This window comes from Ranitomeya imitator, chromosome 6 (genome assembly GCF_032444005.1).
Source record: "Ranitomeya imitator isolate aRanImi1 chromosome 6, aRanImi1.pri, whole genome shotgun sequence".
Lineage (NCBI taxonomy): Eukaryota > Metazoa > Chordata > Amphibia > Anura > Dendrobatidae > Ranitomeya > Ranitomeya imitator.
In genome coordinates this window covers 550,845,844-550,866,320 of record NC_091287.1, presented here as the reverse complement: position 1 = coordinate 550,866,320, position 20,477 = coordinate 550,845,844, and the positions used below count along the sequence as shown (strand labels likewise).

Sequence of the window (20,477 nt, the reverse complement as noted above, 5' to 3'; positions counted from 1 at the left end):
TATATTATTTTCAGATCTCTATAAGAATTGCCGACCCCAGACTGAACCCCTATATTAATTTCATTTTCCACATCAAAGCCCCTAATATAATCAGACCCCCAATAATATCAGAACCCCAAACTAGACCTCTATATTAATTTCAAACCCTGGACCAGCTGTCCTAAATAGATTCAGATCCCTAATAATAATTATTATCAAACCTGTGACCAAACCCCTAAATCAATACCAAACCCTGAACCACCTAAATATATTCAGACCCCCTAAATCAGACACCAGACCCCTATATTACTATCAGACCCCAGACCAGACCCCTATATTACTATCAGACCCCAGACCAGACCCCTATATTACTATCAGACCCCAGACCAGACCTTTATATTAATATCTCATCCCTAACTCAATATCAGATTACCACAAATATATTCAAACCCCCTAAATCAATATCAGACCCCTATATTAAATATTCGACCCATGATCATAACATCTATATTAATATCACACCTCTAGCCATATACCCATGACCCCAAAACATATGTAGTCTCCTGACTAGACACCTAAATATATTTCGACCCCCTAAATCAATCTCATACCCCTAAAATCAATATCAAACTCCACACTACCTAAATATACTCAGGTTCCCCAAATCAATATCTGACCCCAGACCAGCCCCTTATGTTAATATGCGACCCCAGACCAACCCCCTATATTGATTTCATACCTCAGATCAGCCCCCTATGTTAATATCCGACCCCCCTATGGTAATACGCGACCCCAGACCAGCCCCCTATATTAATTTCATACCTCAGACCAGCCCCCTATGTTAATATCTGACCCCAGACCAGCCCCCTATATTGATTTCATACCTCAGATCAGCCCCATGTTTATATCTGACCCCAGACCAGGCCCCTATATTAATTTCATACCTCAGACCAGCCCCCTATGTTAATATCTGACCCCAGACCAGCCCCCTATATTGATTTCATACCTCAGACCAGCCCCCTATGTTAATATCTGACCCCAGACCAGCCCCCTATATTGATTTCATACCTCAGATCAGCCCCCTATGTTAATATCCGACCCCCCTATGGTAATACGCGACCCCAGGCCAGCCCCCTATATTGATTTCATACCTCAGACCAGCCCCCTATGTTAATATCTGACCCCAGACCAGCCCCCTATATTGATTTCATACCTCAGATCAGCCCCCTATGTTAATATCTGACCCCAGACCAGCCCCCTATATTAATTTCATACGTCAGACCAGCCCCCTATGTTAATATCTGACCCCAGACCAGCCCCCTATATTGATTTCATACCTCAGATCAGCCCCCTATGTTTATATCTGACCCCAGACCAGCCCCCTATATTAATTTCATACCTCAGACCAGCCCCCTATGTCAATATCTGACCCCAGACCAGCCCCCTATATTAATTTCATACCTCAGGCCATCGGCGGCTCATATCCCGGTGTATCAGGGAATGGTTAGTTATGCACTTTCCGGAAGTCCTCACCCGCCTGTATAATGTGGCTGTTCTTATATAGTTTCTATTCTTTATATAGATTCCTACAGATCTATTAGGGTTTCAAAAAGTTATACTCATGGCTAAAATGACACCCCCATAAGGACCCCCCCCCAAATACCACACCGGGCAGACAAGAAAGCGCTTTGTGGCTCTGTACAGTTAGGGCCTGTACCACATGACTTCTCTCAGCCAGTGCGCAGTTCTGAAAAGGATCACGTGACAGATGTGATGCTTTTCATGGCTACTGATTGGTTGAGAGAGGTCATGTGACACCATGTGACTGCACAGAACCAGGAAGTGATTTTTTTCTGCCCCCTCCTCCTTTTTGGGGGTCTGTCAGGATTCTGATTACATTCACCGCTATAAAAAGGCCAAATTCAGAACGGTCTCCATTAGGGTATCGGATGGATGTGATGTAAGGAGGTCCGTCATGGTGACATTGTGCCCCGTAAATCTGCTGGAAATGGGTCAGAAATGCAGCTCGATAAAGGGCCCCCGGCGGTGATGGTCGCCCTGTACTGTATATTGGGGTCACTACACGTGCTGCCGGATATTAACGATGGTGGGATCAGGAGGAGGGCGGCCATGGATCGTGTATGCGGGTCACATCTTTAGAGTGGACGACCTTCCCTCAGATCTTCACACAGCTTCCACCTGTGGACAGCGGCCAAAAGCCCAAAGTCCGGGCCACAGGGACCAATCCCAGCAGCATCGGAGGGGAACCGTGACAGCGCCAGCCTAGACCACCGCGTCACCTACCGGGATCCATCGAAAAATAGGCAACAGACCCGTGAGATTCACTAAAACAAAGTTCTGCGACTCTTTCCTTCCTTTTTCAAGACCTCTGCTTGCTGTCTGCAAACGCAACAATTCTTATTCATCTCCAAAGGGTCAAAAACTGCTCAGGTTCTTTACTTCTGACAGTTTGCTACAATGTATCAGCTCACTGACCGTGTAAACTTGATACAAACCATCAGCACAGGAGAGACATTATCCCACAGACTGGATGCAATTGTAGCAAACTCCCAGCTGAGAGCAGTATTAGCACAAGGCAGGTACTGACAGCAGAGGCCCTGCACAGGATGAGTAATGGAAAATTACAGTATTACGTGATTTATAGAACTTTTCATCAATGATTAAACTTTATTCACATAAAACTAGACAACGCCTTTAAGCCTTAAAGGGGAAGCAGACCATAGAGTAGATGAAGAGTTAATACAATTGCTAAATCTGACAACACATCCTACAAAAATCAAATTCTCCAGGGGAATCAATGATGGGTCCGGATCAGAAAGTGATCCAAGGTGGAGCCGGTGGTGGACACTGCAGGTCTTGGCTTTCTTCTAGGCTGATAACAGCTTTATAATAACACACTGGAAGAAACTCTCGGTCTTGACGTCCTTTCTGCCTAAAAGGTAAAGCTGATTTTGCTGCAGATGCCAGTACAATATGTCCAGGAACTATCCCAATTTTCCTGTTCTGTAACTTATCTGCTCTTTTTTTTTTTTCAGTGGTTGGTTCCTGTCTATCAGCATTCTGACAGCACTGTAAGTGCTGGAACTTCCTTTCGCTCACATTTTCTTTTCCTAAACTGAATTCCTGCCCCAACGTTCTAATTGTATGAAGTGTGACAGAGAAGAGAGCAGAACCCCATAGGCTCGCCACACTTCGTGTAGATGAAGACACGTCCCCGCTTACTGCACAGAGAAAGGTCCGCCCTACACTTGGTACAGAGACAAAGGCCGGTCACCACTTCCTATATAGACAAAGACCCGCCCCTGCTTGCCATAAAGACAAAGACCCACCTCCAATATAGGCAGAGACAAATCCCCTCCTTCCCATATAGACAAAGACCCACCCCCGCTTCCAATATAGATACAGAGCCACCTCCAATATAGGCAAAGACCCACCCCCGCTTCCAAGAGAGAAGCACCCCCGCTTCCTCTAGAGACAAAGACCCACCTTCAATATAGGCAAAGACCCACCCCCGCTTCCAAGAGAGAAGCACCCCCGCTTCCTCTAGAGACAAAGACCCACCTTCAATATAGACAAAGACCCACCCCCGCTTCCAAGAGAGAAGCACCCCCGCTTCCTCTAGAGACAAAGACCCACCTTCAATATAGACAAAGACCCACCCCCGCTTCCAAGAGAGAACCACCCCCGCTTCCTCTAGAGACAAAGACCCACCTTCAATATAGGCAAAGACCCACCCCCGCTTCCAAGAGAGAAGCACCCCCGCTTCCTCTAGAGACAAAGACCCACCTTCAATATAGACAAAGACCCACCCCCGCTTCCAAGAGAGAAGCACCCCCGCTTCCTCTAGAGACAAAGACCCACCTTCAATATAGACAAAGACCCACCTTCAATATAGACAAAGACCCACCTTCAATATAGACAAAGACCCACCTCCAATATAGACAAAGACCCACTCCCGCCTCCAAGATAGAGATCCACCCCGATTCCTCTATAGACAAAGACCCATTTCCAATATAGACAAAGACCCACCTCCAATATAGACAAAGACCCACCCCCGCTTCCAAGAGAGAAGCACCCCCGCTTCCTCTAGAGACAAAGACCCACCTTCAATATAGGCAAAGACCCACCCCCGCTTCCAAGAGAGAACCACCCCCGCTTCCTCTAGAGACAAAGACCCACCTTCAATATAGACAAAGACCCACCCCCGCTTCCAAGAGAGAACCACCCCCGCTTCCTCTAGAGACAAAGACCCACCTTCAATATAGACAAAGACCCACCCCCGCTTCCAAGAGAGAACCACCCCCGCTTCCAATATAGATACAGAGCCACCTCCAATATAGGCAAAGACCCACCCCCGCTTCCAAGATAGAGATCCACCCCTGCTTCCTCTAGAGACAAAGACCCACCTTCAATATAGACAAAGACAAATCCCTCCTTTCCCATATAGACAAAGACCCACCCCTGCTTCCAATATAGATACAGAGCCACCTCCAATATAGGCAAAGACCAGTCCCCCTTCCTATATAGACAAAGACCCATCTCCACATCCAATATAGAGATCCACTCCGGCTTCCAATACAGATACAGACCCGTCCCCGCTTCCAATACAGATACAGACCCGCCCCCGCTTCCAATACAGATACAGACCCGCCCCCGCTTCCAATACAGATACAGACCCACCCCGGCTTCCAATACAGATACAGACCCGCCCCCGCTTCCAATACAGATACAGACCCGCCCCCGCTTCCAATACAGATACAGACCCGCCCCCGCTTCCAATACAGATACAGACCCACCCCGGCTTCACATATAGAAAAAGGCCCACCTACACTTCGCATATAGACAAAGATCCACCTCCCGCGTAGACAAAGAGCCGCCCACACTTCCCATATAGACAAAGACCAGCCCCCTGTTCCGACAAAGACCCATTTCCACTTCCTATATAGACAAAAACCCACCTCACGCGCAGACAAAAACCCGCCCACACTTCTCGTAAAGATAAAGTCCCGCCCCTATTTCCTGTAACGACAAAGCCCCGCCCCTGCTTCTTGTAATCGGTCTCTCTCTACATGCAGTGAGACACCGAGCTGCTGCTGCTCTAGGATTTTTCTGGGGTACAGCCGCTGAACATGTCTTTGTAGAATAAGGGTCACTGGTGGAATATGGGGGTTTTTGGGGACAAATGAACAGATAGCCCCTTTAATATGCATGGGCTACAGCGTTGTATAGTCCGGGACCTGGGGCCGGCCAGGCTTCTGTCGGGGTCCCAGCTCTTTGTGTGGGTGGTCCGGGGGCCATGATTTTTTTTTGTTCCTAGTTTCACCCCCCCACTTTACACTGAGACAGGCCCGGCCTAGCAGATCCATTGTATAAGGCAATAACGAAGTGTCTGCGGAGCTGTTGGCGGAAAATCGCACTTGTCACAGTCATTTTACTGTAATTGTGGGATTGCAGAGCGGCCTGTGAAGACGAGACGTCAAACCCTGCGTGCTCTCCGACTGAGCAACATTCATTGCATTTTCCATTAACTAAAAGCAGGAGGCCGCTGCGATGTCTGGGTGCAACGTGCCACTCGCCTATTGGCCTACAGCACACTACATTCCCAACGCCAGGTTTGCTCATAGACCCCAATGGTACAAGCCAACCTACAAAGAATGGAGAGGTCTGTCATTTTTATCCACTTCAACTTTGTGATTTTCTGGATTTTATTTTAGATTTTGTCTCACAATTTTTACATATTTCCTGCAATAAAATGCAAATTAATTATTTCATACAATAGAAAAACAAAACTTAATATTTGTACAGAAACCTTTGTTTGCAGTTACAGAGGTCAGACGTTTCCGTAGTTCTTGACCAGGTTTGCGCACTCTGCAGCAGGGATTTTGGCCCCTTCCCCCATACAGGTCTTCTCCAGATCTTTCAGGTTTCGGGGCTGTCGCTGGGGAGTTTCAGCTCCCTCCAATGATTTTCTATTGAGTTCAGGTCTGGAGACTGGCTAGGCCACTCTAGGACCTTGAAATGCTTCTTACGGAGCCGCTCCTTAGCTCCCCTGGCTGTGTGTTTCGGGTCACTGTCATGCTACAAGACCCAGCCACGACATCTTCAATGCTCTTATTGAGGGATGGACGTTGTTGGCCAAAATTTCACAATACAAGACCCCATCCGTCCTTCCTTCAATACAGTGCAGTCATCTTGTCCCCCTTGCAGAAAAGCACCCCAAAGTATGATGTTTCCCCCACTATGCTTCACGGTAGGGATAGTGTTCTTTGAGTTGTACTCATCCTTCTTCATCCTCCAAACATGGTGAGTGGAGTTGATACCAAAAGTTCTATTTTGGTCTTATTTGACCACATGAGCTTCTCCTATGCCTCCTCTGGATCATCCAGAGGCTCATTAGCGAACTGCAAACGGGCCTCGACATGTGCTGGTGTGAGCTGGGGGACTGTGCGTGGCCTGCAAGATTTTAATCCATGACGGCATAGTATGTTCCCAACGGTAATGTTTGAGGCGGTGCTCCCAGCTTTCTTCAGGTCATTGACCAGGTCCTCCGATGTAGTTCTGGGCTGATTCCTGACCTTTCTCAAAATCATCCTTATCCTACAAGGTGAGATCTTGCATGGAGCCCCAGACCGAGGTAGATTGACAGTCATCTTGTGTTTCTTCTATTTTCTAATAATTGTGTGAACAGTTGTTCCCTTCTCACTAAGCTGCTTGCCTATTGTCCCACAGCTCATCCCAGCCTTGTGTGCAAGTCTACAATTTAGTCCCGGGTGTCCTTACACCGCTCTTTGGGTCTTGGCCATGGTGGAGAGGTTGGACTGTGATTGATTGTGTGGACAGATGTCTATTATACAGGTAACAACTTAATACAGGTACAATTAATCCAGGTAAGGCTACTTTCACACTTCCGTCAGTAGGCACCCGTCACAAAGAGTTGGCGCGACGTACCGACGGAAGTGTGTCTTTTCACATTTCCGTCAGAATTCTGGGTGAGGAAGAGAGTGAGGGCGCTATTTCCTGCTGGGCATGCGCAGTATTAAAAACTGGATGCAACGTACAGAAAAACATTCCCTTGAACGTTTTTCCCCAGATGACGGGCCGCCAAAACCAGACGCGACCAGTGCACGACATGTGGCCATACATCGCGATTTGTCGGCAATACAAGTCTATGGGGGGGAAAAAAACTCATCCTGCGGGCACATTTGCAGGATGCTTTTTTTGCCCAAAACGTGACGGATACTAAACAACGGAAGTGTGAAAGTAGCCTAATGAGTGCAGAGTAGGAGAGGTAGAATTTTTGCTGGTTGGTCGGTGATCAAATATTTATTTCATGCAAGAAAATGCAAATTAAAGGGGTTGTCCACTACTAGAACCACCCCCCTTTTGAACTAAATGTTTGGCTCCATAAAATAATAAAGCCGACATTGACCTCCTGTGCCAGAGGCGGCCCCACGGTGTCGGCTGTTGTGAATTCTGTTGTCGAACTCCCTCCTGTGGTCGTGAATGGTACTTCGGCGAGTTCTGTCCATGGACTCCCTCTGGTGGCTATGAGTGAAGCTGCTGCTTCTGAGGTTCCTTACACAGGTGACGTGGGTTATCCTTTGGTTGGCTGCTCTATTTAACTCCTCTCAGATCGTTACTCCATGCCAGCTGTCAATGTTTTTGCATTGGTTCAGTTCGCTCCTGGAACTCTCTGGTGACCTGCCTTCTCCTGCAGAAGCTAAGTTCCTGATAGTCATTATTTGTTCATTGTTTTCTTGTCCAGCTGGTTTTCATGATTTTGTCTTGCTAGCTGGAAGCTCTGGGATGCAGAGTGGCCCCTCCGCACCGTGAGTCTGCGCGGAGGTCTTTTTTGCACACTCTGCGTGGTCTTTTGTAGGTTTTTGTGCTGATCGCAAAGTTACCTTTCCTATCCTCTGTCTATTTAGTAAGTCTGGCCTCCCTTTGCTGAAACCTGTTTAATTTCTACGTTTGTGACTTTCATCTTACTCACAGTCAATATATGTGGGGGGCTTCCTTTACCTTTGGGGAATTTCTCTGAGGCAAGGTAGGCTTTATTTTCTATCTCTAGGGCTAGATAGTTCTTAGGCTGTGACGAGGCGCCTAGGTCTAGTCAGGAGCGCTCCACGGCTATTTCTAGTGTGTGTGATAGGATTAGGGCTTGTGGTCAGCAGAGCTCCCACATCCCAGAGCTCGTCCTGTATGAGGTTTAACTATCAGGTCATTCCGGGTGCTCCTAACCACCAGGTCATAACAGTCGGCACTCGCTCTCCCTGGGTCTCGCGAGAGGCTGTTGTGGCACCGGCACCCAATCAGAGCTGCCGTCCTGTCCCCGCCTTCAGACAAATTGGACATTTTGGGCGGCAGCTGATCGCGGACTTCCTCTTCCTGCCTTGACAGGAGGCGGGGCCAGTGACGCTGGTGCTGATTGGGCGCTGGGGTCACGTGAAACCACAACAGCGCGGGAGCCCTGGGAGGAAGAATTCAGACAGCACAGGAACGGCGCCAGCACGGGAGGGAAGTATAGGCTTTATTATACTATAGGGGGACAGGCGTGCGCTATAAGAAGGAGGGGTTCAAGTAGGGCACAAGTTTTTTTTAATTATGGAAACATAATGCGATTTTCTGGATTTTATTCTTTAGATTCTGTCTCTCACAGTTGAAGAGTACCTATGATAAAAATTGCAGCCCTCTCCATTCTTTGTAAAAGGGAAAACTTGCCAAATCGGCAGAGTATCAAATACTTACAATCCAAAACGGGGAAAATACAGTATGGTTTAAAAAAAAAATCTAATTTTTGCCTAAACACTGTGTTAAAGCGTGAAATTTTTTTTCCACTAAAATATCCTCTTAAGTATTTGATTGCTGTTGATGCGGCATGAAAAAAAAAAAAGTTGCATATCAAAACAACGCACTGCAATTTTTAAAAATGTATTAATCTAGAATCATTTTTCACTTTGTTGCTGCAGCATGAAAAAAAAAAAAAAAAAAAAGGGAAAAATGACTCCATTTAAAAAAAAAATTAATAAAATAATTGCAGTTTATTCTTTTTATATAAATTTTTTTTTTCATGCCGCATCAACAGCAAAGTTTTATATAAAAAGAATGCACTGCAATTATTTTATTAAATTTTTTTTTTTTTTTAAATGGAGTCATTTTTCCCTTTTTTTTTTTCATGCTGCAGCAACAAAGTGAAAAATGATTCTAGATTAATACATTTTTAAAAATTGCAGTGCGTTGTTTTGATATGCAACTTTTTTTTTTTTTTAAACATAGGGCAAGGGAGGGGGAAATAAAATGAGAAACTGACACACAAACAAAACTCAGACAAAGATGGCGGCTGCTGCATTCACAGAGGACACAGATGATTGTCGAGACAGGGTAAAGCTGTAACAAGTCATTACACCAGTACAGATTTTCAGGCCCCTTTTTTTTTTTTCTTGTAATTTCAGTCTTTAATTTTGCTGCGCCTTTTTAGCACAAAAATTTGAACCTTCTGCAAAATGGCAATAAATGCAGCAAAATGTTGGAAATACATAAAATCACTACAGGAGGGTCTGACGTAAAATGCATTTATAACTTTACGAAAAGTAGCTAATGAAGAAGTAGTCAAAAAAAAAAATTAAAAACAAAATTAAAAAAGGGGGAAAAAATATTGCAAAAATATGGCAGAAAAAAAAAAAAACAAAACACAAAAGCAATAGTGACTCGGGGCCGCAGGATATTAGCAGGTCAACAAAAGTTATCACATGATAAAAGTTTATTTCCATATAACTGAACTTGCAGGAGGTGAATCCAGGTGAAGCGATGGGCGACGAACCCCCCGCCCCGCAGCAGCTGATCACAGCCCCCGCCATGTGCCGCAGTTTTGAGATCTGATCCATTTGTTGTGAGCGATCGTTAGCGAAAGGCGATCCGTGTTTTGCACATTTCTAGAGGCGGCTGCTACCAGTCACTGGAGGTCGACCGTCTGGACGCCCCAACATGGCACCTGTAATAATATTAACCGCGTCTCTGCTGCCAGGGACCCAGCAGGATGTGTGAAATGTGACATTCATGGCTCAGGTACCTCGCCCTCCTACAATGGGGGTGGACCGGCTGTCGGTCTTGACTGCTGTGGCATTGTATTCATTAAATCAAGCTGTTCTGCCATAATAAATGTGCATCAGGATGCAACTGTAGCAAACCTTCAGCTGTGAGAGGTATGAACTCAGTCTGGGAATGGAGAGTTGGAAAAAAAAAAACAACTTGGCCAATCACTGACAGCAAGCAGTGATCTTGGAAACTGGAGAAATGACCTCTGGTAATGAAACCAAGAAAATAGCCCTATGAGTTTTCCCTAAAATAGGCGACTGTGAAAGTGGCCATGAGACCTGGAATTGCAGGGGGTCCCCAGCTGAGGACCCCCCCCGAGCACCTGCATCTATAAAAGCTACACAAAAAAAACCCACAAACGTCAATAAACGCCGCTATAGCCGTCCACAGAAAGGCAGTAACATGTAAGATAGACCCATAGTAAACATGGCAGAGGCCGGCAGCAGGCGTGTGGGGTATGCCAGTCCCCTGCCAGCAACAGATTCATTACATGAACATACAAGGTGGCAGAATGACCAGTTGGCCGCCTTGTGTAAATTAATAAACTTAAAAAGGTATGCCCACTTCCAAAGATCCTATTCCAAAGTAATAGTAAACAAATTGCTCCAATTAGAAATGTAGTATAGTTCTTCTGATGAGCTACTGCAAGGCACTGCACATGGGGTAATCAACATAGCCGAGGTATCCATGGTTACGATTACTCCTATAGTGACAGTTCATTGCTAGTGGTTGTCACCATGGATACGTAAGCTACTGCAATGCCCTGCACGTGGGGTAAGCGACATAACTAATCAGAAGAACTATACCACATTTCTAATTGGAAGTATTTGATGTTATTACATATTGGGATAAGATCTCGGAGATGGGATTACCCCTTTAACGATTTAGTTCCTCTGTTGCCTGTCAGTGAATGAGAAATATTTATATCCAGATCTTGGATCATACACTCGGCAAGCTGCGGTTTTTGTGTTGGGTTTTCATGTCCTCCGCTTGCTGCCAGTGAATGGTTTACACCCAGAGCCTGAGAACCCGTACAGACCTCATACTTCTCAGAGGGGAGGGTTTGTTACAATTGTATCCAAGCTGCACAGCCAGGAACAATGACTTTATACCATGCTTCTATGCATCCAACTGTAACAAACCCTCAGCAGTGACAATTAGTAGTAGGTCTTTACGGTTTTGCAACAGACAAATATAAAACAAAAATATGTTCACATTCACTGACAGAAAGCAGAAGACTAAGAAAAAAATAAATGAAAACACCCCTTGATCCACACGTCTTGGCGCCCTCGGCATTAACGCCAACCGTGACCTGCACACTTCACATAACGGGCATATCTGCTACGGATTTAGATCTGGGCAGAAAAATCGCCCCAGTGACGGGAGCCAATGGTGGGACTGGGAAAGGGGCGGCGGTGGAAAAAAGACAACATACCAGAGATAATAAGGGAACGAGGAAAGATGTCGCTGCAAAAATAACCCCAGAGTCCCCCTGTAAGGAGATGGAAAAGATGGGCGACAACCAATAGGGGCACTCCGCTCCCAACAGACTCCTCACCCAGCTTTCCTGGACTCCTGCAGGGCAAGCAGGCCAGACTACGTGGTTGGGGTCATTCTGAGGACTCCCATTAGGGGCTGGCCACCCATCCAGTGTCCATAGCAGCCTCCGGCCGTCATCTGTGGGCAGGTCATACGGCCGATCCTGGTGGGGATCACTAGAAAGAAGCAGCTGCCAAAGGTTTCTGCCAGAGGCTCGCGCCAGACCCCAGAGGGACCAAGGACATACTTTTTTTTCTTCTCCGATAGATTTGATGATGTGCCACTGATGGGAAATCTTGGCTACAAACCATATGCAAATAAGGCAGGAAGTGCACAGGGGGCGTGCCAAAGTACCTGGAATATACAAAATGCATTGACACGCCCCCTGTGCACTTCCAAGGCAAAATGTGTATAAGCGGCGAGCGAGCACCTACTACTAACACCATGGGTGAAAATGTGCGGACAGGTTCCCTTTAATGTGGGCTGAAGCTGCTGGCTGTTCATGGCTCCTTAAAGGGGTGTTCTGCATACATCACGCTTTTATGGCATATCCCACAGCTGGAGAAGAGATCATGGAGGTGTCCGATCCCATCAGAATGTCAGAAACGGACGATGGCTGCGACCTCAACAGCGACGCTGGTCCCACCACCTGCAGCTACATCTAGCAGCCACAAGGGGCGCTGCCTACCAATCTGCCAGAGCCCTGCACCAATCCAACACCCTCGACATCCTGCCGACAGCTCGTCATTAAGGCCATGTTCACACGGCGCTTAAAGTTGGAAGTTTGGCTGCTTTTTTTGGTCATTTGTCTATAGTACAGGTATAAGAAAGATGGTTTTATGCACCAAAAACCCTGAATGAATTAACGCTTCATATTTCAAACATGTGATGGAAGACTGAATTGGAAAATAGCAATCAGCAGAAAAAAAAAAAAAAAGCCTGTGCGCGACATTTCTGAAATCCTACACTTTTATAGAGTAGGCAAAGTTTTAATTTGCATTAAAAAAAAATGCTGCAAAACTGCAACATGTGAACAGAGTCAAAAAGGTCTGATCAGTAGGATGCGCCACAAATGATCGTTAGATGCAGGCACCCATCGGACAATCATGGCGCATCCTACCGATATACCACAAGCCTGATGGAACCACCCCTTTAAGGCTACCTTCACACATCAGGTTTTCAGTGTCAGGCTAAATCCGGCTAATTTTCAAAAAAACGGATCAGGCAAATGTTGCCGCCGGATCAGGTTTTTTCCCCATACACTTGCATTAGTGCCGGATTGCACCGGATGACATTGCGTTTCGTCCGGTTTTCGCCGGATCCGGCAAATATGCCGCTTCCGGTTTCTTGAAAAAATGTCCATAGCAATGTTTTTTTTGACTCCGGCGAAAAAGCCTAAAGACTGAAGCCCCGAATCCGGCGTTTCCGGCTGTTTGCTAGAATAGAAGACTATGGGATCCAGAAAGTGCCGGATCCGGAAAAAGGCTGATACGGCGGCCTGATCCGTTTTTTTTTTTTTTTTAAACTGAGCATGCTCCAAAAATTTTTTTTAACCAATAATCTAGATAGGCTAGCCATATCCGTAAAAAAAAATGGATCAGTCGCATCAGTTTTTTCACAATCTGCGCCGGATCCAGTTTTTCCAACATTCGCCAGATACAGCCTGACACTGAAAACCTGAAGCGTGAAAGAAGCCTTAGAAGGCTTGACGGTACGGAGAAGTCATTCTAGGCTCAAAGTCCTCCGCAGTCATCGCCCGATCCCCCAGGACCTGCCTGTTCTCCAGTACGAGGCGACAGGAGTCATGCTGGAGTAACAGGATTCTCTGGAACTAAAGTCCTTTAAATCCGGCAATTATTTTTTTTTCCCATCTCCAAATCATTAGAAATGTAGCGAAACTCCATAAGTGAATGTAAAAACAAAACAACAACACGGTTCTGATAAAAGTTCAGAGCAGATGACATTTCGGCAGGTGTCATGGCAGCCTCGGCCAGATGAGGGCGCACTGCTGGGTGGAGAGATCGGTATCATTAGTACCCGTCCATGCGCCCCCTGCTGGTTCAGTGTGCTCTTCTTGGAAGGAGCTCCAGATACCGGATAATGTGTGACAGCAGAAAATTCCACGGCTCGGGGAACGCGATCGTGACTCATTGTCTTCTGGATTACACAAATCTGACATCACAACACTGAACGTGGAGCATCAGCGGGCACAAGTCACAGAAGGAGGGAACAAATGCCCCCCACTGTGCAACCGCAAAAGGGAACTCCACCTGCAATCATCTATGTGCAGACATGTCAGACAGGCATAACACATGCACAGCCCAGATAACATGTACATTAAGTACGTAGATCCTCAGTCACACACTGTATTAGGGTATGTGCACACGTTGCGGTTTTTGCTGCGGATCCGCAGCAGTTTTCCATGTGGTGTACAGTACAATGTTAACCTACGGAAAACAAAAACCGCTGTGCACATGCTGCAGAAAAAAACGCGCGGAAACGCTGCGGTTTATTTTCCACAGCATGTCAATTCTTTGTGCGGAATCCGCAGCGGTTTGGCACCTGCTCCATATTAACAATCCGCAGGTGTCTAAAACCGCAGTGGAAACCGCACAAAAAACCGCGATAAATCCGCAGTACTTTTTGCACTGCAGATTTAATCAAATCCGCTGCGGAAAATTCTGCAATGGAATCCGCAGCGTGTGCACATGGCCTTATACTCCAGAGCTGCACTCACTATTCTGCTGGTGCAGTCACTGTGTACATACATTACATTACTGATCCTGAGTTACATCCTGTATTATACCCCAGAGCTGCACTTACCATTCTGCTGATGCAGTCACTGTGTACATACATTACATTACTGATCCTGAGTTACATCCTGTATTATACCCCAGAGCTGCACTCACTATTCTGCTGGTGCAGTCACTGTGTACATACATTACATTACTGATCCTGAGTTACAGCCTGTATTATACCCCAGAGCTGCACTCACTATTCTGCTGGTGCAGTCACTGTGTACATACATTACTGATCCTCAGTTATATCCTGTATTATACTCCAGAGCTGCACTCACTATTCTGCTGGTGCAGTCACTGTGTACATACATTACTGATCCTGAGTTACATCCTGTATTATACTCCAGAGCTGCACTCACTATTCTGCTGGTGCAGTCACTGTGTACATACATTACTGATCCTGAGTTACATCCTGTATTATACTCCAGAGCTGCACTCACTATTCTGCTGGTGCAGTCACTGTGTACATACATTACTGATCCTGAGTTACATCCTGTATTATACTCCAGAGCTGCACTCACTATTCTGCTGGTGCAGTCACTGTGTACATACATTACATTACTGATCCTGAGTTACATCCTGTATTATACCCCAGAGCTGCACTCACTATTCTGCTGGTGCAGTCACTGTGTACATACATTAAATTACTGACCCTGAGTTACAGCCTGTATTATACCCCAGAGCTGCACTCACTATTCTGCTGGTGCAGTCACTGTGTACATACATTGCTCATCCTCCTGTGTTACCTCCTGTATTATACTCCAGAGCTGCACTCACTATTCTGCTGGTGCAGTCACTGTGTACACACATTTACATTACTAATCCTGAGTTACATACAGTATTATACCCCAGAGCTGTGCTCACTATTCTGCTGGTGCAGTCACTGTGTACATACATTACATTACTGATCCTGAGTTACATCCTGTATTATACTCCAGAGCTGCACTCACTATTCTGCTGGTGCAGTCACTGTGTACATACATTACATTACTGATCCTGAGTTACATCCTGTATTATACTCCAGAGCTGCACTCACTATTCTGCTGGTGCAGTCACTGTGTACATACATTACTAATCCTGAGTTACACCCTGTATTATACCCCAGAGCTGCACTCACTATTCTGCTGGTGCAGTCACTGTGTACATACATTACTGATCCTGAGTTACATCCTGTATTATACCCCAGAGCTGCACTCACTATTCTGCTGGTGCAGTCACTGTGTACATACATTACATTACTGATCCTGAGTTACACCCTGTATTATACCCCAGAGCTGTGCTCACTATTCTGCTGGTGCAGTCACTGTGTACATACATTACATTACTGATCCTGAGTTACATCCTGTATTATACCCCAGAGCTGCACTCACTATTCTGCTGGTGCAGTCACTGTGTACATACATTACTGATCCTGAGTTACACCCTGTATTATACCCCAGAGCTGTGCTCACTATTCTGCTGGTGCAGTCATTGTGTACATACATTGCTCATCCTCCTGTGTTACCCAATTTTCTCCACTTTTTCCCTTTCATCCACTAAGACAATTTGCCACCCTGTAGTGGTTGCAGAGATGACAGCCCAGCAGTCGGCATTACATGGAGTGATGCCGCGGTGAATGGCGCACCCCCCGCCCCCACCAGCAGGTATCACATTCAGGTCTCAGATGCCAGTACACAGGGTATCGGGTCTCTGCTATTCTAACCTGACGAATTTCCTTCCAGCATTTTCCACACCGGATAATGAAAGCAACTTATTAACTTAGAAAGTGTGAGAGCTGCCAGGAGGGAGGTGGTAATAACGGATCACCTATTCAGGAGAGGCCTTTTGGCCTTGACTGGGCAGATAACCCGGGCTATTGACGGTGATATGAAATAATGTGGTGCCAGCACAGACTATCACAGTTCAAAAGGGGAGAGGCAGGAGGGAGGGGGCAGGAGGAGCACCCTGGGAATAGGGGGGGGCAGGAGAAGCGCCCTGGGAATAGGGGGGGGGCAGGAGAAGCGCCCTGGGAATAGGGGGGGCAGGAGGAGCGCCCTGGGAATAGGGGGGGGCAGGAGAAGCGCCCTGGGAATAGGGGGGGGCAGGAGAAGCGCCCTGGGAATAGGGGGGGCAGGAGAAGCGCCCTGGGAATAGGGGGGGCAGGAGAAGCGCCCTGGGAATAGGGGGGGCAGGAGGAGCGCCCTGGGAATAGGGGGGGCAGGAGGAGCGCCCTGGGAATAGGGGGGGCAGGAGGAGCGCCCTGGGAATAGGGGGGGCAGGAGGAGCGCCCTGGGAATAGGGGGGGCAGGAGGAGCGCCCTGGGAATAGGGGGGGCAGGAGGAGCGCCCTGGGAATAGGGGGGGGCAGGAGAAGCGCCCTGGGAATAGGGGGCAGGAGAAGCGCCCTGGGAATAGGGGGGGCAGGAGAAGCGCCCTGGGAATAGGGGGGGCAGGAGAAGCGCCCTGGGAATAGGGGGGGCAGGAGAAGCGCCCTGGGAATAGGGGGGGCAGGAGAAGCGCCCTGGGAATAGGGGGGGCAGGAGAAGCGCCCTGGGAATAGGGGGGGCAGGAGAAGCGCCCTGGGAATAGGGGGGGCAGGAGAAGCGCCCTGGGAATAGGGGGGGCAGGAGAAGCGCCCTGGGAATAGGGGGCAGGAGAAGCGCCCTGGGAATAGGGGGCAGGAGAAGCGCCCTGGGAATAGGGGGCAGGAGAAGCGCCCTGGGAATAGGGGGCAGGAGAAGCGCCCTGGGAATAGGGGGCAGGAGAAGCGCCCTGGGAATAGGGGGCAGGAGAAGCGCCCTGGGAATAGGGGGCAGGAGAAGCGCCCTGGGAATAGGGGGCAGGAGAAGCGCCCTGGGAATAGGGGGCAGGAGAAGCGCCCTGGGAATAGGGGGCAGGAGAAGCGCCCTGGGAATAGGGGGCAGGAGAAGCGCCCTGGGAATAGGGGGCAGGAGAAGCGCCCTGGGAATAGGGGGCAGGAGAAGCGCCCTGGGAATAGGGGGCAGGAGAAGCGCCCTGGGAATAGGGGGCAGGAGAAGCGCCCTGGGAATAGGGGGCAGGAGAAGCGCCCTGGGAATAGGGGGCAGCAGGAGCGCCCTGGGAATAGGGGGCAGGAGGAGCGCCCTGGGAATAGGGGGCAGGAGGAGCGCCCTGGGAATAGGGGGCAAGGGGTGCCGAGGAGGAGCTCTAGGCAGAGTAACACTCCTTCCCCAAGGAGTACATAAAAAGGGAAACGATACAGGAGGTATTCAACAATTAAAGGGAATATGTGGCCAGAAAATTATTTATTGTTTAAATGGCCTTTATGGAGAAGGATTCCCCTCCCCATTAAAAATTTTCCCTCTACATGGTGGGGGACGTGGGGGTGGAGGGGAAAAAAAAAATATTATATTATCTATATATAATTGTCTAAGGGTCGGTCGGTCGGGCACAGTATCGACGTAGATGTCATAATGGTTGCCTCGACCAATCAGCAACGGGCACAGTCTGCCGCGAATTCTGGAATCATCATTGTCCATATACTACGGGGACATGCATATTCTAGAATACCCGATGCGTTAGAATCGGGCCACAATCTAGTAATATATATATATTCCCACACATTAGCCAGTCATCGCTTGCACAACTGTATCTGCTGGAGTGCCAATACAATTGAAAGCAATTTTTAATATAAGGAGTGCGATATGCTATACAGAGTCTGCCTATGGGGAGTGCGGTATGCTATACAGAGTCTGCCTATGGGGAGTGCGGTATGCTATACAGAGTCTGCCTATGGGGAGTGCGGTATGCTATACAGTCTGCCTATGGGGAGTGCGGTATGCTATACAGAGTCTGCCTATGGGGAGTGCGGTATGCTATACAGTCTGCCTATGGGGAGTGCGGTATGCTATACAGTCTGCCTATGGGGAGTGCGGTATGCTATACAGTCTGCCTATGGGGAGTGCGATATGCTATACAGAGTCTGCCTATGGGGAGTGCGGTATGCTATACAGTCTGCCTATGGGGAGTGCGGTATGCTATACAGAGTCTGCCTATGGGGAGTGCGGTATGCTATACAGTCTGCCTATGGGGAGTGCGGTATGCTATACAGTCTGCCTATGGGGAGTGCGGTATGCTATACAGAGTCTGCCTATGGGGAGTGCGGTATGCTACAGAGTCTGCCTATGGGGAGTGCGGTATGCTATACAGAGTCTGCCTATGGGGAGTGCGGTATGCTATACAGAGTCTGCCTATGGGGAGTGCGGTATGCTATACAGTCTGCCTATGGGGAGTGCGATATGCTATACAGAGTCTGCCTATGGGGAGTGCGGTATGCTATACAGAGTCTGCCTATGGGGAGTGCGGTATGCTATACAGAGTCTGCCTATGGGGAGTGCGGTATGCTATACAGTCTGCCTATGGGGAGTGCGGTATGCTATACAGTCTGCCTATGGGGAGTGCGGTATGCTATACAGTCTGCCTATGGGGAGTGCGGTATGCTATACAGAGTCTGCCTATGGGGAGTGCGGTATGCTATACAAAGTCTGCCTATGGGGAGTGCGGTATGCTATACAGAGTCTGCCTATGGGGAGTGCGGTATGCTATACAGAGTCTGCCTATGGGGAGTGTGTTATGCTATACAGAGTCTGCCTGTAGTGAGTGCATTATACTATATGGAGGCTATTTAGGGGGCCATCATATAGTGATCGTAGTTAGGGGGCCATCATACAGTATGGGATATAATGTGGGGTATTTATATAGTGTGGGGGCAATCCGTGTCGGAGCCAAATAGTTTGGGGGCTACAAAGTGGTGAGTATACGGTGTACACATAGTAGGTGCAGTATAAGGACACACATGGCAGAGGCTCAGTATTGGGGCAGCAGCAGAATCAGGAGGTTGTGCAGGTTGGGAATTGATGTGGACGTTGCAGGAAAAGTGAGAAGTCAGACGTGTCTTTGCTGTAATCTCTGCAGAGGACTCCTGGCTGGAGAAGTTGTCATGTCGGTCTGGGCCAGATGGAAAAGTGAACGATTCCATCAGAAAGAACGTCCTCTAAGTCACCACCCATAACTGTGCTGTAATCACTTATATGTCCTGTAGGACTGGTATCTACCACTATATGGCGGTAACATCAGTGCTGGTCTTTGTAGAGATTATTTTCAGTAACAGAGTGCTCATCTGCTGAGGTTCTCCTACATTCACTATTAGGATGCGCCACCATAGTTGTAATCAGGATTACCTGGTTAGGGGCCCACAAAAGTTTCGTCCCCACCCCTGAACTAAAACCCTAGCTACGCCTCTGGTGATATCACAACACACCTCCTCCCCTCCTGTACAAATGACTGAACACAGGATCCACCATTTACAGGAGATGGTACAGCTCACCTCCTCCTCCTGTACAAGGACTGATAACCCAGGACCCATCATTCACAGGAGATGGCACAGCTCGCCTCCTCCTCCTGTACAATGACTGAACACGGGATCCACCATTCACAGGAGATGGTACAGGAGGAGGAGGTGAGCTGTACCATCTCCTGTGAATGGTGGATCCTGTGTTCTCAGTCATTGTACAGGAGGAGGAGGAGGAGAGCTGTACCATGACTGAACACAGGATCCACCACTCACAGGAGATGGCACAGCTCACCTCCTCCTGTACAATGACTATGAACACAGGATCCACCATTCACAGGAGATGGCACAGCTCACCTCCTCATGTACAATGACTGATAACCCAGGATCCACCATTCACAGGAGATGGCACAGCTCACCACCTCTTCCTCCTCCTCCTGTACAATGACCGATATCACCTCTATATACAGTGCAAAAATACAACTTTAAACATAAAACGCTGATTGAAACAGGCTATTTTGTGATTAGACATTCCCTTTAAAGTTATTCATCTATGGGATAGGTAAAAACTCGGTACTGGTGGGGGATGGATGGGGGCCAACTGGTGAGACCCCAAGAGACTTGTTATAACCATTACATTCTGACCAAAAAGAGGATTATCCTGAACAGAGACTCCATCTTATTCCTCACAGTGTATGGAAACATGTTTTCTATACTGGACATTCCCTTTAAAGAGGA

At 47.8% G+C, this 20,477-nt stretch overlaps 1 protein-coding gene across 2 annotated transcripts in view; it reads right to left on the bottom strand.

Annotated features, from left to right (window-relative positions):
* SLC45A4 (solute carrier family 45 member 4) overlaps positions 1 to 20,477 on the bottom strand; it is a 104,978-nt gene that overhangs the window by 35,127 nt on the left and 49,374 nt on the right. The window lies entirely within an intron of this gene.